Source organism: Equus asinus, chromosome 12 (assembly GCF_041296235.1).
Source record: "Equus asinus isolate D_3611 breed Donkey chromosome 12, EquAss-T2T_v2, whole genome shotgun sequence".
Taxonomy (NCBI): domain Eukaryota; kingdom Metazoa; phylum Chordata; class Mammalia; order Perissodactyla; family Equidae; genus Equus; species Equus asinus.
This window is the reverse complement of record NC_091801.1, coordinates 13,623,598-13,644,116: the sequence shown is the minus strand read 5'-3', so window position 1 is coordinate 13,644,116 and position 20,519 is coordinate 13,623,598. Positions and strand designations below refer to the sequence as shown.

At 41.2% G+C, this 20,519-nt stretch overlaps 1 protein-coding gene and 1 non-coding gene across 3 annotated transcripts in view; one reads left to right on the top strand and one right to left on the bottom strand.

Annotated features, from left to right (window-relative positions):
* KCNB2 (potassium voltage-gated channel subfamily B member 2) overlaps positions 1 to 20,519 on the top strand; it is a 377,391-nt gene that overhangs the window by 204,786 nt on the left and 152,086 nt on the right. The window lies entirely within an intron of this gene.
* LOC123284875 (U6 spliceosomal RNA) lies at positions 7,088 to 7,189 on the bottom strand. The gene has a single exon (XR_006526319.2). It is a non-coding gene; the product is annotated as a U6 spliceosomal RNA (small nuclear RNA).

Below are 20,519 nucleotides of genomic sequence, written 5' to 3'. Positions count from 1 at the left end.
GATAAGGCAGAAGAAAGGGGCCAGTGAAGCCAACTGAGGAGTTGCAAGGATAGAAGGAGAACGAAAGACAAAGGAGTGGACAGTTTCAGGAAGAGAACAAATCAGTAGGTCCGATGACGATGCTAGATCAAGTATTGCATTCATTGAATTTGGCAATACGGAGGTCAGTGGTGACTTAGCGAGACCTTTTTAGCAGAGTGGTGGTGGCAGGAGCCGGCCCACAGTGAGGTTGAAGAGGGAAATCAGGAAATAGAGACAGAAACTATAGATGACTCTTCTGAAAAATTGGCTGTGAATGGAAAGAGAGATACTCAGTGGCAACTGAAGGAGAATTCAGAATTCAGGGGAGGAATTGTATGTGTGCACACACACACGGGTGCTTATGTGTGTGTATGTGCGAGTGCATGTGTTTATAAGCTCCAGGAAAAGAATCAGTACCAAGGAAGAGATTGAAACTCCAAGAGAGAGATGTATAATTGATACCTCAAGAGTCCTGAATGGCAGAGAGGATTGGTATCTAGAGATGGTGGAGCTTTGAGCTGGAAGGATACCTTTGTTTTTTTTATTTCTTTGTGAGCCTAGAGAAACAAGGGACATTTCTCAGAGGAAGGGTGTGTTATAAAAACATTTTCATTTGAACCTTTCCTTGGTGCCATGGAGGCTGATGCTGAAGTGTGGGCACTGACAGCAGAGGAAAAATGAGACTTTCAGGAGCAAAGGACCCAAGGAGAGAATCCCAAGAAGTGTTGAGTTCCAAAGTCAAGGAAGTCAAGAGTGGTCTTCAAGTGCAAACGTTGCAAGTGGCGCTGAGACCACTATACTAGCCAAGGTCAGGTGCCCTGTGGGATGTACATGGTATGGAAGGAAAATCAAAGATGCAGTCAGATGAGTCCTGGGAGCTGAGGCTCTCTTAGCCATCACCTGGGTCAGTCATAAAGTTGTGAGACTGCCCACCACACAGCTGCTCTTTCTCTCTGCCCTGAACAAAGGAGGCTCATGATGTCCGTTGAGCAAAAGGGAGCAGGAGTTTGGTAAGGAGACTGGAGAATGGTAAAGCTTTGGAATGGCCACTGAAGAGAAGAGAAAAGGAAGCTGATGCGGGACAAATACAAGAGTGGTCCAGTTGAAATGGGAGACTCAAAATTTATAGCAGCATCACCCCTCATGGTTGAGTTGTCTCCCTCTGTGCTTGGCAGCCCAGCTGTAGGAGCAAACACACAGCTTCGTGAGGTGATCTTGGTGGGCGAATGCAGCAGAAGTCTAGCGCCCAGACAGTCGAGGAGGCTGGGGAAAGAATGAGCCAAATGGGTGCAAAAGAAATGTTTATAAACAGAGATGATTATAAATGTAGCTATACAATTATCTAGCTAATGAATGACTCACAATTATGAAAATTAACCTAAGCTTGTTTTTAGATGGTACTTTTCTACTTTCTAAGAGTAAAATCTCCTGGGTCTTATATTCAAGATCATCTTGCTCCACGTTCCTTCCACAGACCTTTCAGTTTCCATTTCCCTCTGGAAAGGAGAACGTTTTACTCTCTCTTCTCATTGTTGCAGGTTATCTGGTAGACAGAGGGGCAGCTGAGGTTCGAGAGGTGCTTTTGCAGTGAGTACATAATATTTAAATAGTGATTGAATTGGCAGTCACTGAAAACTCAGGGCCCACAGTTCCATAGTTTTTGAAGAAAGAACATTGGTTATTTCCCATGGGCATTCCATTAATGGAGGAAAAGCAGAACTCCACAAACTAACCTGGTTTGACATTTACTTAAAATATGCCGAGTGCTGTTTATCTGGATTAGCTTATTAGATGCCCTAGCTCTGCCAGATAATTAAAGGGCAGCTGGAGAGTAAGGATAAAATCGTGCCAATATTTTACAAGAAGAACTTTTAGGGCTCTCTCTCCTTTGTTTAATGAATTTAGTCTGAACTAATGAAAGTGTTATGTTGGAGCCGGGAGGCTGCATAGGGAAGGATAAAAGTGAAAGGAGAGGAGAATTTTGCTTTCTCTCTTGTTCTAAAGAGAGCCTTTTTTATTCTGGTAAATAAAAGAGTTGGTGGGATAGAGGGAAGGATGTAAATCTTTTCAGTTTTAATAGAAAAATTTTTATTCCTGGCTCATTTATTCTACTTTATGACATTATATTGCATTATAAAATATAGAAGTGAAACTCACCCTGAGGAATAAAGAATGCCACTTCCCTATATTTTTATTAGAAATTAAGGCATAAAATATCCTAATGAGAATTTATGGGGAAAACCTGGATAGTCTGGGAAGAATCCTGCAAGGGAGCATGCCTCCTGTAGATACTCAAATATTAATAGATGGTCGTGAGAATTTAAATTGGGTTCTCTGCTCCAACTCTGCTGCCTTCTTTCTCCTACTACAGTCACCTAAAATTATGCAAGCACAGTGTGCAAGGCTTTGAACAGAACATATATTTCTGTCTGTGTGTGGAATGTATTAACCAAACCACAACATGGCTTAGCTGGAATGCTGTGATCCAAACCATTTATTAAAAGTGATAAATCACCATTCCTGTCTTTGGAAGAGGTCAAGATAGGAGGTAGACGTGTGATGGGCATGAGATTTTGCCCCAGTTCTGATTGGCTTCCTCATGGGTAGGCGGCAGTTGTATTCATGGGAGGATTCACCAGGAGCCTTTTCAGCATAAGCTGGTTGTTCAGAGGCCAGGGGTGATGACTGGACACCTGAGTGAGACCAGATCAGAGTCAAGGTCCAGGAGCAAAGCCATCAGAATTGAGATAAAGTAACCAATATCATAGGCAGAAACAGAAATTCAGCATGGCTAGTTGGAGCATGTGGAATTTGGACAGCCTCTGCCTAAAACAAAGGAATCAGTGGTCCACATAGTCAACTCAGATGTCTGCCTTAACTTAGTCTTGTTTTTCCCTTCTCTGGGGGCTTTATAAGATCCTGTTTACAAAGATGGAGGCCAGTTGGTGTAGAGAGAGGCTTGGACATCATGGAAAGTCTACAGTGTTGGAGCCGGACCAACCCAGGTTGAATCTCAGTTTGAGCACTTGCTACCTTCATGGACTTATGCAAGTGAACTGACCTCTCTCAGCCTCCATTCTCCTAACTAGGAAGTGAGGATAATGATACCTGCCTGTCAGGTTGTTGCGAAGATTAAATGATATAATGTGTGAAAGCATCTAGCACACAAGAGATTGTGAATAAATATTTCTCTCTTCCCCATTCATGAGTGAACATTCAAACAACCTAGGGGATGTAGGCCAGTACTGAATCCTCATTTTCCAAATAGGACGAGTAAGGCATTCCTTTGCCTGAGACCTCAGGATGTGGTTCTCAAATTTGGTCCCTGGTCTGGCAGCAGCAGCATAACTTGGGAACTCGAGCCCCCTCCCACACCTACTGAATCAGAAACTCATAATCAGAAATCAGAAACCCAGGGGCCTGTGTTTTACCCAGCTCTCCAGCTGATTCTGATGCATGCTGAAGTTTGAAAACTATTATATTAGGATAAGTAAGGTCAGTAACTCACAGTTTACTGCAGATGTGGAGCTCACAGGCCTCACGTAAACTGTGTATACTGAGCACCGTCTCATATTTACCTCCCCAGATTCACGTGGTGTTGGCAATACTTTATTTTAAGCTGTGCAGTGTTGGCCGCAAGTGGAGTCCACATTGTGATCGTACCTAAGTCCTGGACTTGGGGAGATCAGTAATTTCCAAAATTCTTTGTACTGTCAGACCGTGTGTTTGATCACATTTCTTCATCAGATTTGGGAGACAAATATAGAACTCATCACCTCCCTGTTGCATGAAGCCAATTCCTTTCTTTTCTTTTTTTCATAAACTGGAAAAGAATTTCTTTTTCTCCAGTTTTACTCAGATATAATTGACATATAACATTGTATATGTTTAAGGTGTACGACATAATGATTTGATATATGTATGTACTGCAAAATAATTACCACAATAAGTTTGGTTATCATCTATCACCTCACATAGTTACAAATTACTTTTCCCTTGTGATGAGAACTTTTAATATCTACTCTCTTAGCAACTTTCAAATACACAATACAGTGCTGTTAACTGTAGTCTCGTGTTATACAACAGGAAGCCAGTTCTTAGTGGGCACCGTCACCTACTCTTTCCTTCCTCCTGACTGTATTTGGTGACTGAATATCCAGTTGGCCACTGGGTAACTTGGGATGCTTTCAACTATTGCAAAGCCTCAGTCTCAAAAATGGTCATGACTATCAACAATAGCAACCCAGAGAATAAGCTTCCAAGTTTCTTTGGTAGTTCAGCATGGGGATTATGAGGAGCGGGATCAATCCACAATTTCTGACTTCCATAGTCTGGCGTGGAGGGGGTGGGGAAGGAATGCTGCCAGCTCCCTACCCTGCACCCAATCCTACAGCTCTTGTGTTCGTTGCTGCCTCACAGTGGACAATGACTTCTCAGCAGGTGTCCATCATGCTTTGAATTAACTGCACACCTGCTTCGTCTCCCTCACTGCGTGCTTCCGTGGAAGAGAAAAACAAAACACAGCCTTGAGCTTGTTGAAACACATGCATTCACAAATGATCCCCTTTCAACAATGCCCAAGGAGATTTGGAAAACAAAACCGGCTCTTTCTCTTGTACGTAGAGTGGCCACCGAAGGATAAGCATTGTTCTGTCAAGGTCCACCTCTTGCTGGAGTGATTGCTGGAACCTTCGGGGAAGAGAGATTGTGTTTATAATGAGAAGAAAATGGATTAATCAAAACTCTAGCCTTCAGCTGTCAGCACTAGAATACAATATGTCAATTGGAATATGAGGTGGCTTTGACGAGAATACCATCTTGCTTGCTTTAGTCAATCCTATTTGGAACAGCCTGATTTGAGCAATGATTTTCTCCGCAGCAGATGAATGCATACCAACAAAATCCATTAGCTATGAAAGTTGTGACATTGATTTTAGAATAAAATGCTGTTGCAAAAGAAGGAAATCATATTCTAATATCTCTACCGCTGACAGCCCATACAAGCCTCAGGAGAGATCTCCTTGCAAAAATACATCCCCTTTATAAAGCACAAATAATTTCTCCATCTTAATCAGCAGCCTACTAGAGTCTGTAAGATCACCAGCAGTTATATTTAAATTAAACATCTAAAGCAAAAAAATTGTTTGAACTGGCTTTGCTTCCTGGGCTTATAGATATTTATATTTCTGTAGGTTCCTTATGGAGTGTACTGGACTGAGTCGTTCTGGTTAATGCCGTGCCCACGCCCTAAACACACCTATGCAACCATATCACCAGAGTTGCATCAGGAACCCATTTCACGTTACCGTCTGCTTCACAGCGCGTGAGAGTTTCTGACACAGAACGTGGTTGGGAGAGGGGTCCTGTGGTTTTGAGGCCATACAAGCTTTATCCGTTGCTTTCAAATTTTCTAGGCATGAATGACGTGACTGTATCTGTTCCAGTACAATCATGTCAGCAAGCTGAAAGTCATCTGCTGACATGTTTGGACAAATTGTCTTAGTATTACTCAAAGCCAAAATTGAGAAGAAAATAGTTTTTAGTGGAATTCCACTTGGAATCCATCTTGTCAGAGTCCCCTTTTCCATTTAGCATCTCCATTCTCCCCTGCGTATCAGTGTCTGCACTCCACTCCAGCCTTGCTCCACCTTGTAAGGACTGTTTCCCTCAGCTTCCTCGTAGGTAAAATAAGGATATACATTATTCATGTTCATACATATTCATAGGGTTTTTAGAGGATTAAATGAAATAAAAATATATCAGGGACCAAGCCTATAGAAAGTGCTTAATAGATGTCAACTATTGTTACTATTCTGCTTGTGCTTACCTGCTCCAGGAGGCCTAAGCGTGGATAATTTGATATTTGTGTTTCTCCATTTGAGCACTGAAGAGTTGACTTTCTTTCCTGGTAGCTAAGGAAAAAATAAAACAAAGCAAAAAGCAAATAGTAATATTAATAAATATATGTTTTGTGTGTGTGTAAATATATACATACATACAGTGGGTGAATTTTTTATTTGAAGGGAAATCAAGCTTATAAATTTATATGCAGAAAATCCTTTCTTGGAACTATGTTCAATATGAAGTAATGTTTGGAGTCCCTGCATAAAGGTGGTTTGGTAGCAGCAAATGATAGCTTCAATCAGGGCTTTGCAAAGTCAGAAAAAAAAAAATGCTTTTAGACCAGCTGTTCTTGGATCAGTCCTGCCCTAAAGCTGAGGGTCTGATATCAGGTAGTAACTCAAAAAAGATTTTTCTCTAGGGATTTTCTCACTGATGATGTGTGTTAGCGCAGGAGTAGAACCTGAAGAATCTAGAGCATCTCAGAAGACAGCCCAGCGGTACCCACCACTGTATTAACATGCAGATTCCTGGGCCAACGGAGACATGAGAAATAGGACCTCCTGGGAGCCCATGAATCTGCATTTTCAACACTCGCCCTGTCCCAAGGCAATTCTGATTTGGATACAACACTGAAGTATCAGAGTCACTGATTTATTGCCATCTCTAGCAGCCCATTGATCAACGTGCCTCTCAAAAAAAATCCCATGCCTTAGATGGGCAGTGGCCAGATCCTTTTTTTTCACTTTTAATTTTTACTTATTCGATTATTACTGATATAGAACTTTTTTATTGAGGTATAATTGACATACATTATATTAGTTTCAGGTGTACAATGCAATGATTCGATATTTGTGTATTTTGCTCAATGATCACCATAATAAGTCTAGTTAACATCCGTCACCATCCATAGGTACAGAGTTTTTTTCCTGTGATAAGAACTTTTAAGATCTACTCTCTTAAAAATATGAAACACTTGAGGCCGCCCCATGGCTGAGTGGTTAAGTTCACACGCTCCACTTGGGCAGCCCAGGGTTTTGCAGGTTCGGATGCTGGGCACGGACATGGCACTGCTCATCAAGCCATGCTGAGGTGGCGTCCCACATAGCAGAACCCCAAGGACATACAAGTATAATATACAACTACTTATTGAGGGGCTTTGGGCAGAAGAAGAAGGAAAAAAAAGATTGGCAACAAATGTTAGCTCAGGGCCAATCTTTAAAAAAAAAAAAAGAAACACTTCACAAATTTGCATGTCATCCTTGCTCAAGAGCTTGCTAATCTTCTCTGTATCCAATTTTAGTATTTGTGCTGCCAAAGTGAGCACTGGGCAGATTCTGGATACGCTAGATCCGTAACTGAATTCATATGGCAGAGCCGGCCATATGGGGGGTCAGAGAGTTAAGGAAATGGAGAGTCATGTGCTTGACATGAAACCCAACAGAAGAGGCACCATTTGGTTGTGATTATTTAAAAACCAAACTTCTGTTTCTCAGCAATAGTTTAGCATGGACATGGGAAATTGGTGACTGCAGATAATGCCAGTAGTTGCCAACAATAAAAATGGAATCCTATAAACACTTACGCAAGTTTATGGTCCAATCATTGAAGTTCTAGACTGCCTGGCACAATTTAGATGCTCGATAAGTTTATGTTAAATGATTAAATACCAAGAAACATGTATTGTAGGCTTAATCAATAAGTACTATGGTAGACACACTGTTGGAAAGCAGAAACAGAAGGCTTCCCAGAGGAGGTGACATTTGAGTGACCCCCGAAGAAGAAGCAGGGCTTTGTGAGGAGGAGCAGCTTTTCAGGCACGGGAAACAATGTGTAGAAAGACACGGACAAAGGAGAAACCTTGTCTTGTTTAGGAATTCCAAGTAGTTCTACATGGCAGGTGTACCACAGTCCCACAGAGAGAAGTGCCGCAGAGACCGGGGCCAGTGAGTAAGAAACAATGAGACCCTGCAAGATGATTTCAAGGGGTTGAGATGGAAAGAAGACTGAGCTCAGTGCCGAAGTCCTTCATGAAAGAGATGCAGCCCTGAAAGTTGGCAGAGCACAAGGATGAGACAGGAGGAAGGAATGGATAGAATAAATGTCACTGCTGGGTGATGGAGAACTGGCATCTGATCCAGGATGATGAGGGAGAATGTGCCACCTTCACTCAAGATTTGGCAAGGGAAGAAGTGCCTTCAAGGGGGAAAAGTCGGTCTTCTCTAAAGGCAAGGAAGGTGGAGACAACATTTCAGGAAGAGGTTGTAGATGTAGAGGAATTGTATTCCTAACAGCAGGATAGGAATGGCCAAGAGGGAGGACCATAGGGGTAGGAAGAGTTGGAGGAAGGAGAGAAACTGTACAGGGCTCATCGTTCAACCAAGCAGTGTGGTGTTCAGGAAAGACAGCAATGGGAACGAGGTGATTCTGTCCACTTGACCTCCAATTCTAAGTAGAGATTCTGTCCTGGTTCCTGAATTTTCTGTTGGGCTGTTAATGATGTAGACAGTGCACCTCTAGATTGAGGGTAAGGCCATCTTTTTGGCCATTGTATATAGTCCTACATTCCATATAGCTGTGTTCTCTCTTAGTTGAGAAAATATGCAGTAGTTATCACAGAATAATACTACCCAATTCCTGTTTGCTTTTTATGCACCATATATTAGGAAAATATGTTCTCAAATTTATCGAGGAGAAAATGAGCACTAACAGGCTAATTTGTTTTTGGTGCTTTCCTACTGGACAGAAGGGTAGACCAGAGTTAGTGTCTATTCAGGGGGAAATATATCTATAAAATCCACTAGCATAAATTCTCGGACAAGAAGTGACAGGGATGCCCCCGTCAGCACAGAGTCTGAACTAACTGTAACAAATATGCTAAAAGGGGGGAGATTTTACACTTTAATACAATTCAACAAACATTTTAAAGTGTATAAAGTTAATGGCTCCCAATTGGGGAATAGCCCAAGAATCTGTAAAATAGGAAGAGACTCACATAACTCTGTATAATTGAGAGGAAGTGTGTGTCCAGTCATCAGCAAACATCGTTTCTAGATCCCAGTTGCCTAAGCCACATTGTAGGAAAGGATGCCCCAGACCACTCGTTATTGTCCCTGACAGGGGAGCCAGCCCCTGCCCTCAGGATGAACTCTCTCCCAGGGTGGTTTGTTGACAGTTTTGTTCCATTGAGTAGATAATTGCTGGGAAAAGTACCTGAACTTGTGAAGCCTTCAAATGGAATTATCTGATTTCCATTTGTGTGTTGTGCTGATAAATACGCCATTAGTTTCACCACCACGGTCCTCCCTGGCTGACTTTATTAAACCAGATATAATGGCAGGTTTTCTGCTGAATTCAGTCAATCTGCTTTATGCTCACGTGTAGTTGAAGAGGATATTTCCCCCCAAATCAGTGTGAGGATAGTCTTATCCAAATCTTTGTCCCTGGGAGGCATCTTGTTCAGCTTTAACCTCCTTCTCCCACAAAAATATCAGAGTTCCAATTGTGCACATTGTTAGCAATTTTGAGGGTCAGAATCAGTTTAATGGAAAATAGTCCCTTTCAAGACAATCTAGGACCTCTATCTGCAGAGTTGAGATAAGCACAGACAAGCTGATTATTATATAATCAACAATACTAATTAGTTTATTTAAAACACATGTGTGATTAATGCTACACTTTATCTTAGTGGGTCTCAAACTTGAGAGTGCATTGAAATCACCTGGGAGGGCTTGTTAACACGGATTACTGGGCCCCAACCCCAGAGTTTCTAATTCTCTAGGTCTGGGGTGGGGTCCCAGAATTTTAAATTCTGACAGGTTCCAAGATGGTGTTGATGCTGCTGGTCTGGAACCCACAGTGTGAGAACCATGTTCAAGTTTCTGGTTATCATGATAAGTTAATTGAGCCAGATGTTTTCCTCTTTCATTGTTAAAGCTGCTTCTTGAAGTGATCTAAGGACCACAATATAACAGAATCGCTTAGGATGCTTATGATCAATGAGTGAGACCCATCCCAGACCTCTGACTCAGAGGCCCGGTGTGATGAACAAGCTCTCTAGGAGATACTGACAAACTGTCCTACAACAGTGATTCTCAGTCTTGCTTCCATATTGGAATCTCTCAGAGAGCTTTAAAAAACACCAGATTCCTGGTGTCCAACTATGGAGATAGTGATTTAATTGATTTGAGTACAGCCTGAACATTGAAGTGTTTGAAGGCTTCCCAGAGATTCTAATGTACAGCCAAAGTTAAGAACCACTGCCCTAGAAGGATAGTCTGTGGATAAATCCTGCCCAACTTGTCATTTCTTAAACTGTGTTCCTCAAGAGACTTTGTGATCCACCGGATGTTTATAAGTATTATTTTTTTAAATACCCTAGGAAATACTGGGTTAAAAATATTTTTTAAATTCTAGGGTGCTTTACACCAAGATATCTCAGGGCCCATAATATGCTATTTTGCATCACAACTCTTCCGTGTGACATTTCCCAAACAATTTCACCAAGGAACACTTTTTTGAAGAGCATGTTATTAAATGGGTTTCGGGTTTCAGAGAACCCCTAAAATTGTGTGTGTTGGTGCGTGAATGTATTAACACATCCACCTATGTCTTTTCTGGAGAGAAGGCTCATAACATTCATCAGATTTTTCAGCCAGTTCAGAACATGATCCATACATAGTTCAAAAATGCTCACCTAGGGGCCCACCTGGTGGCGTAGTGGTTAAGTTCGCTCACTCCACTTTGGCAACCCATGGTTCGCAGTTGAGATGCTGGGCATGGACCTATACACCACTCATAAAGCCATGCTGCACTAGCATCCCACATACAAAATAGAGGAAGATTGGCACACATGTTAACTCAGAGCCAATCTTCCTCACCAAAAAAAATATATGTATATACTCACCTAGAGTGTCAGATCCACTTTGGGGTGCTAAGAACACCTACAATAAGCAAATAAAGGAAACAGAATTGGTCCTTCCTGATCTGAGACATGGTATTTCCACCAGGTTATCTTCACACTGATACTTGCTAGTTCACTTCTTTTGGGTCTTTTAATCATCTTTATTATAATATAATTCTCATGCTACAAAATTCACCTATTTAAAGTATACAATTTAATGCTTTTGGTATAGTTACAGAGTTGTGCACCCATCACCACAACCTCAGTTCGTCACCCCCCAAAAAAATCCCATGCTCATTAAGGACTTAATCCTTCCTCTCTCCCTCGCCAGCCCTAGGCAACCGTTGGTCTACTTTCTGTCTCTATTTCATGTAAAAGGAGTCATACAATATGTAGTCTTTTATACCTAGTTCCTTTCACGTAGCATAATGTTTTCAAGGTTCATCCATGTTGTAGCATGTGTCAGTACTTCATTCTTTTGATTATCAAATAAAGTTCCCTTGTATGGCTATACCACATTATATTTATCCATTTGTCCTTTGATGGGTATTTGGATCATTTCCACTTTTGGGCTATTGTAAATAATGCTGTGATGAGCAGTCATTTGCAAGTTTTTATGTGGACGTGTGTTTTCATTACTCTAAGAGTGGAATTGCTGGGTCATGTGGTAACTCTGTGTTTAACAATTTGAGGAACTGCCAAGCTGTTTTCCAAATTAACTGCACCGTCTTACATTTCCACCAGCAGTGAATGAGGGTTTCAGTTTCTTCACATTCTTACCAACACTTGTTATTATTAATTTTTTTTATTGTAGACTTCCTAGTGGGTGTGAAGTGGTATCTCATGTGGTTTTGATTTGAATTTCCCTGATGGTTAATGATGTTGAGTATAATTTCGTGTGTTTGTTGACCATTTACATATCTTCTTTGGAGAAATGTCTATTCAAATCCTTTGCCCAATTTTTAATTGGGTTATTTAACTTTTTATTATTGAATTATATGAGTTCTTTATATATTCTAGGTACAAGTCCCTTATCAGATATATGATTTAGAAATATTTCATCCCATTCTGTGTGATGTCTTTTTACTCTCTTGATATAATTTTTTTGTGCTGTTATTATTTGCAGCACAAAAGCTTTTAATTTTGATGTAGTTCAGTATATCTATTTTTTTTCTTTTTTTACTTGTGCTTTTTGGTCTCATATCTAAGAAACTGTTGCCTAATCCAAGGTCACAAAGGTTTATGCCTATTTTCTTCTAAAAATTTTATAGTTTGAGCTCTTACATTTAGGTCCATGATCCATTTGGAGTTAATTTTTGTGTATGGTATAAGGAAGGGACCCAACTTCATTGTTTTGCATGTGGATGTCCAGTTGTCCCAGCATCATTTGTTGAAAAGACCCATCGTATTGTCTTGGCCTCCTCATTCTTCTGAAAATGAAGTGACAGAAATAGATAAAATAGTAAGATTTTCATAGGTTAAAGATTCACTGAAAACCAGATAAGGTAAATATGTGTGTTGAATATTGTTAGTGTCCTGAAGCAATTTAAGAGCCTAATTCAGCATCCGTTACATGCTGATTAAGTACTTCCCGTGTACTGGGTTCTGATAGAAAGGTGAATTAACCATAATTTCTATCCAATCTCTCAATTCACCTGGGAAGACAGACAGGTAAGCAAACCAATATAGCAATATGGTAAATGCTTTGGTAGAGATATGTACAAAGGAAAATATGGAAACACAGTAGCCCAGTAGCTTACGTGAAATTTGAGCTCAGCCTTGATGGTGGGAAGGACTCTCCTGGGAGAAGGGAAAGGGAGTGGAGTGGAGGGAAACGATCTGCAGGGAGTTCCATCGGACTGGAGGCTTGGAGTCTGTGTGGAGAGTAGTTGGAGATGAGATGGAAAGGCAAACATTGTGAAGAGCTCTGCATGCCCTCTTGTGGAGTTTGGGCCACGTTCTGTGGGTAAGAGGGAGTCACTGAAGGGCCTTAGGCAGAGGTGGTTTAGTGAATTTCAGGAGGTTGCTGAGCCTTCTTTGGGAATCTGGCTTTGGCAAGAAATGATCCCAGCCCTGGCATCACTAGCCAAGAATCATAGAACTTTCCTTCTCTCCAAACCATGCCTCCAGGGCTTACGTTCTCCTTATATAGGAAATTTTCCACTCTAGGGGGCCAATCACCTATAGGGTTCTCAAACTCCCTTCTTTATACTAGAGCACTGGCTCCAATAAAAATGAAAACCTAAGTAAGATCAAATAATAATTTCTCTAGCCATTAACAGTATCTCATCAGAGGCCAACCAACTCTCATCAACTTGGGGGTCAATCCTTTTAGGAGAAAGGGAATAGCACTTGAAGCTATCAGAACACCATAGCTGCAGAAACCCTATAGCTTACTCTTATGGCTACAACAACTCGGCAGACCTGGGATAGCCCAGAAAACAGTAAAAAGTATTTTTATTATGCTAATGGACCTGGGACACAGACACCTACCTCTAACTCTCTACCCCATCTGCCATCTATGTCTCCAAAGACCTTAATGGTATTTGATGATTCCTATTATTAAGACAGAGGCTCTGTGTGTGTGTGTGTTGTAACTGAAAAGGACTCTTAAGGGAACAAGCTGTAATGCCCAGCCTGAGCTCCAAGAAGGAAAGTCTAAACACTGTTATTTGTAAAACAGAGCAAGAAAATGTTCCTAAACCCTTCAAGAGACAAATAATATCTTCAAAATTCATGGGAAGGGAGGTAGCATAGTGGTTGAGTATTGGAGCAGAGTCATACTACTGAATTTAAACCCTGTGTCTATCACTTACTAGCTGTGTGATCTTGGACAATTACTTCTTAAAGCTTTAGCTTTTTGATCTGTAAAATAAGGATAATAATAACACCTACCTTATAATGCCATTGTGGGGATTAAATGGGATAATCCAGGTAAAAGGCTTTGCTGGATTAAGATTAAGTGCTCAATAAATGATCTCTGTTATCATTGCTAGGGCCAGAGAGATTTCTTGTTTCACTTCAGAAATCAGTGTAGATGCAGGACACTGAAAAAAGCTGTGTAAGACCTTCTGAACTGAGTCCTTGGCCAAACCACACAGCTATGCACATTGGCTTTAATCAACACGTCTAACTGCTGAGGAAATCGTACTGCTCTTATATCTGTCCCAGTGATATTTTTAAAACATTCCTTTGTGATAGGAACTCAGCTACATTTGTTTATGGTGATTTGCGTCTTGTTGAAGAAAACAGCTTCCAGCTATTAACTGAGAGATGTGACCAGAACTAGCTTTAGCTGAAGTCCGTGGTTTCTCCGGAAAAGGCATGTGAGGTTGCAATTACTACCCAGGCGATGGACATAAGCTGTATAATTAAGGAGAGGATACATTACCCAAAAGTTATGATGATAAAAAGGGGGAAGATGATATGTAATTAACCTTTCAACAGTTAACATCAGCGGTTACCTAAAGGTCTTTTCACAGAACTGCTCATTGGAAAAGCATCCAGTTTTGCTGCAGCGTGTTCTTAAATATTTAATTTACCTGCCTGCGGATAAAGTCATGTCCTCTTCTTTATTTTTTTCGTTGAGCTATAGAGTTCTGCTTTCACCACATCAACATTCAAAATTGTATTTTATTAAATGCATTGACTTTTAAAGGAGCTGATTTTTCTCTGGATTCTATAAATATAAACTAATAGCTGATAAATATTAATTATGGGGAAATCGGCCTGATGTTTCTGTGTTATTGAAAGATAAGTTTGAGATGCGGATTTTAGGTTTTAGATTTTAGACAGCCACGTCTCAGTGAGTGGGTGATAGGACAGGCCAGACAGAGCAGGGCCAAAGCAGGGACACAGACCAGGGAGACCTGGGGATGACAAGTATAAGCAGAGGGATGTTGGAAGATTTGGAGTGAGGGAAGTCTAGCCATGGCCAAAAGTCAAGTGCTCCAGGAGCCGGGCAGAGCAGAACATTCAATATAATATTATAAAGAGAAAGCCCAAGCCCTGAAATCTAAGAGGGAAGCATGTTTATTCAGTCATTACTGTCTTCAGAAAGGTCTAGAAGCAGAAAATAAAGCAGATAAGTAGTTGGCATCAGGAAGATCCCAAGGCAAGCTGCAGAGTCCCAACCCCGAGGACCAGAGTACAGGATCAGGACTTCGTCCCTGAAGGACTCAGACAAAAGTTATACCACAGTTCCTGATGAACCAGGCAGAATGTCAGTCAGGAAATCAGAGGAGGAACTCAAGGACTTGGAATAGGAAGAACAGGCAAGGGCCTGGGGTTCAAGGGCAGAGCAGACTAAGTTGCAAGGCTGATGCTCGTAAGCCACTAGGGCATCTGGCTAGAGGACCCTGACCAGGACCGGCATTAGCCCAAATCAGGGGCAGATCATAACCAGAGGTAGGAGTCAAGTCAGGGTTTTTCACCCTCAGGACTACTGACATTTTGGATCAAATAAGTCTTTGTTGTGGAGCCTGTCCTGTGCATTGTAGGATATTTAGCGGCATCCCAGGCCTCCCACCATTAGCATCCACTCATGACCATCAAAACTGTTGCCAGCCATTGCTAAATGCCAGGTGGGAGGCAAAATTTCCCCTAGTTGAGAACCACTAGGTTAAGTGGGCAAGGCTACCCCAGTTTGAGGAATGCCAAGATGAAAAGTCCAGTAGACGACTAGGCATTCAAAGTTTGTTTCATTGTTCTTGTTTTTGTTATTGTTTATTAAGTTTCTCTTCTTCACATTCCCTATCTGGACTTCCTAGAACAACTTCCTTTTGGTTCTTGAGCACCAGATCCTTTCTGCTCATGTTTGACATTGTTCTGGACTCTTCTGTAGAGTGCTATCAAGAAATAAATACAATATTCAGTGTTTGCCATAAAAACAGTTACGTAACGTACAAGGTCCTAGTTACAAATACACTGGTCTGTCCATTGACATAAACACCTGGGTGAGGGATGTTCTGTTCAAAAGCCTTGCTGACAGTGCCCACTCACAGTTATGTTTGGCTGAAAACTCCAGCCTTGCTTAGGTGGGTCTGTGATACTGATTTCCAGTGAGTTCCTGTCTCTGGGATATCAGCTAAGGCATTCCAAAAAGCCTACAGGTCCAAAAATACCCCTCTGGCTAGCTGGTCGTTAATGCTTGAAATGGCCAAGGGTCAGGTGGCAGTGGTGACAAGACTAGTTCACCCTGCCCATTAGGAGAATTTTGCCTAACTTTCCTCTTTAGTCAGTTCTCTCAATTGGCCATAATCAATAAGTGGAAAAACCATGCTAAAGTTATAATCAGGACGGTAACACATTAACAGTTTTAGTGTCTTTCCTATCTTGGGTATGTTCTAGATGACGCTTCTTAACATCTATCAAGTGAATTCTTTTATAGATAAAAGCCAATTCAATCACTCAGCCACGGCCCTGTTGAGCTGAGCATCATGAAAATTTTCCCAGCCTGCTCTGCATCTCTCCATTGCTCAGGCCTGCCAGCTACTCCTGTTTCTTCACCTGTGTGGTGAAAATAGGCTAAATTTTTGTTAGGGTGGAAGAAAGTATAATCTAACCCAGTCTTGCCAACTATAATTAATAGCTTGTCAAATATTTTCATGAAATCCCAGAGAAAGCCCTGCCAAGGCTATTTGGGCCTCCAGAGGAGAATATGATCTAAATTTTACCCTTTGATTATTCATTCATTTTCTTATTAGCATATATTACATTAGGGTGGCTCCAGAATTTCTCTGTGGAAGAGGTGTATTTTACTTAGATTAATTATCTTTGATGTGACATGACTTTCAGAGTGCTGATGGAAATTGGGAGAAAGGGCCTAAAGCCTACCCAAGCCGTTCTTAGCAGTACTAAATCTTATTACTATGTATTGTCTGGGATGTTAGGTAAAAATTTTTCAACTTAGTACGTACTTTGCAGTTTTCACTTTTATTTTCCCTGAGTTTGTCCACTTTCGCATTTAATTTTGTACCTAAGAACTTTAAGACCTAAACTATGGAACTATATGCTAAAATATATTTCTTATGCTACAGTATTTATATAAAGTATAAACCAAATCACTCACTCATTCCAAGGTCTGAGCTGTGGGTGAGATGAGATATAATCAGTGAGAAATTCAGGAATCTAGAGTGGTAGTCTTGTAAATCTTCGGAAATTCATAAAAGGGATATCATGCAAGTAAGTTGTTTGTTGTGCTAAATAGTAGCAATAATAACAATAATGAAACATATTATCAAGGGCTTATTATAGGCTATTGTACCAAGGGCTTTTACATGAATTTCTCATTAAATCCTTTATAACCCTGTGCGATGGTTCCTGTATTATCCCCATTCTATAGATGAGGAAACTGAGGCATGGAAAGTAGCTTGCCTGAGGTCAGTCACAGGTTTCGTGGGTTGTGAAGTCAGTGCTTTCGCCCCAGCAGTCTGACTACAGAGTCTGCACTCACCATGATTATATTAGTCTGTCTGTTTTTCTTGCATTGTGTAAATCAAAGGAGGCTATTTCTGCAGGCTTTCCACTCTTTTTTTCCCCATTTTTCTTACCTTTTGTCATTATAATTAAATATATATAAAAATCATATTGATTGCAACATATACATGAGAGAGTTCTCATGCCTTAGTATAAATTTGTATTTCCCCGAGTTAGATTTGGCAGTGTGTTTAGGGCAATAACAAACTACAAATACTATAATGTGTGAGGTATTGATACTAATAACATCTAGTATTCATTCATTCCAGTGCCTCCTATCTGGAGAGCTGTTGAAATTCTTCATCACTGTGGCTCAGGGAATCCACTCTCTCTGGGGGTCTGGAGACAGAGAGCAACCCAAACCCGGTTGCATCGGAAAAGGGAGAGTAGCTCATTACCGATTGGCTGAAGGACTGACGCAGCTGAGGTCTCCAGGTGGGAGAGGTGTTAAGGGACCAGAGAAACTCACATCCCTGATGCCGCCACCCAGGTAGGGAATTCTTGACTGATCACACCTCACTTCCTTCCCTGAGCTCAAGATTACAAGTTCTGCCTGGCAGAGGAGAGCAGGGAGGGTCTCTTCCGTGCCTTCCTTGCTCTCTGCCCCACTGAGGCAGAGAAGGGACGTGAAGTTCAGCTTTCCCTGCACAGTCAGGGCCTTCCACGCGGCCTTCCTTCCCTGGAACAGACTGAAAACTCGGTCCTCCAGAGGCTGCCCTCTAGAGGTGGTAGGTGAACCCCAAAGAGAACTAACTAGAAGAGGCAATGTCAAAAAACACTCAACCACCTATCTGTTCTCTGTATCCGTGTGTTGTTTGTTTGCACAGAAGGTGAAATGTAATGATGTACACCTCAGATTTATGCAGTTATAAGTCAATCTTACCTGAATAAAAAATAAACAAATAAATAAAAACATTCAAATTCCAATTTTTAAAAATACAGTGCCTACGGAGCAAAACCATCTACAGCCAGATTGTAGCCCCAGGCTACCAATTTTTGTCCCCTGTTCGAATCTCCCGTAATGACAAGGTTCAAGGAGTTCCTTCGGAATGGGAACAGCTTGACCTAAGAGGAACTGTGGTTCTCCCTTCGATCACAAGATGTGTGCATGTATTTTTAAAAGCGTGTTCTTCATTCTCCCTTTAAGTAGATAGTTAAGAAACACAGATGCGTGACTTGACTTTGTGACTCATGGTAAACAATCCAGTGGCAACGCCCCACAGCCTGGGAGCAAAAGCAGAGAAGTCCTTTGCCTCCCTCCCTCCCTCCCCCCAGCCTTTTATTAATAAATGGGAACAAAAATTAACTGGCTGTATGAATGAGCTTTTAAAAAATGATCTACAGGTGAGAACAGGCAAGTAGGCCACATTTCAGATGACAAAATCCCAGGCTGTGTCCTTCTTTAAAAACCATTTAATCATTCCCTGTGTTTTCAAAACCGCATTGCTCTTTATTCATCCTTGTGTCCTTATGTACATATGTTTGGTTTGTGTGGGCATTGGGAATCTCAAGAGGATGTTATCAACTCCACTGGTGAATATTTTTGGCTTTTTCAATGTAGGACTTCTCGTTCCCAGCATCTTATTTGTGTTTCTATGATTGCTACTAACTAGTATCCTTTACAAACATCTGTGGGGTGGGGATATGGAGGCTGGGCCTGAAGTAGATGAATCTGACATGCCAAGAAAGGGGTACTGGGGTGATAGTCATGACATACAGGTCAGAGGTCAACATGCATTTATCCAGGTTCTGTTAATCACTTCTAGAGCGTGACACCCGGTTAAACAACTGCAGAGCAAAGCCCATTAGGGATCAGGGAACCACCTGCCAAGCCAGCTGAGTGACTTTGGGCCTAAGCTGTACATCTTCAACTGGGAAATGAGAGGGGGTGAATGACTTCTGAGGTTCCTTCCTGTTTTAACATTCTATGACTCCATGATTTGTGGTTTGATCTAACGCTGTATGTGATTAAAATGGAACAGACCCCAGATAATTCATAGGCATTGTAGAAGTTATCTTAAAACAAAAAAAGATCAATTCCTTTATTTAAGTAAATCTCAGTTGCACCAGGACATTAAGGAATTCTCATGTTCCTTAATTTAAGTGGCATCTTCTCACTTCCTCTTTTTGTAGTACACTGTTATACCAATGAATCAAGTGCCCAGAGGCGAAATAGTTAGTGCTGTGTAAACATAAAGCTCAACAGACTGCTGATAATATTGTATTTGTTGTTATTTTAGCCTTGCATATATGCAAAGTGCTATTAAGTCATTTTATGAACCAGTTTAATGTGGCACTTGACAAGGGAGAGGATGAGACTTAGATTTGGGAGGTGTGGGGGGAGGGAGGTGGGAAGGATGAAAGTTTTTTGACCCTCTTTGGAATTGGGAGTGATGCAGTTTATGAGAGAATTGAGCTATGGTGACTCAGCAAGCTGAGTCCTCCGAGGCAGCCCCTAGGACAGGAAGTCAGGGGCCCATGCACTAAACATGTCTTCTTAGAAAGGTCACCCACATTTAGTGTCTCTGGGTCACAGTTTATAAAGTTGGTGTTATAAAAAGTGTTGTCCTGGTTAATTGTTGCCACCATGTTTTTTTCAAGAATTTCCAGAATACTAGATTTTTTTAAGTGATAAACAGATGTACAATATGATTGTAGTATTAGAAATACATTTTTTTAATGAAGATTAGCCCTGAGCTAACATCTACTGCCAATCTTCCTCTTTGCTAAGGAAGACTGGCCCTGAGCTAACATCCATGCCCATCTTCCTCTACTTTACATGTGGGACACCTCCCACAGCATGGCGTGCCAAGCGGTGCCATGTCCGCACCCAGGATCCGAACCCTGGGCTGCTGAAGCGGAACGTGTGCACTTAACCGCTGTGCCACTGGGCCAGCCCCTAGAAATACTCTTAAAAATAGTTTGTGTATGTGTGTGCACACATGCGTAAAATATCTGATTAACTTCTTGTACTCAAGTTCAGTGATCAGAGTAGAAAAAGAGTAGTCGTAATGCATGACATTCTGCTTGATTTTAAGACAAAAATATCATGCATACAACTCTTCCAAACAGTTGGCTGGTACAATCTTTTTGGAATGTACATATCCATTAATTTGTTATTGAGCAGCCAATTTGTTAATTCTTTGGAAGAAGACTGCAATACCCAATTTTCATTTGAAGTCTTCTCTATACTAAAAATCCCATTATTCCAGACATCTAAAATAAAGCTGGCCTTTTTCCCCAACTCTCTTTTCTTTTTAGCACAGGATATCAGAAG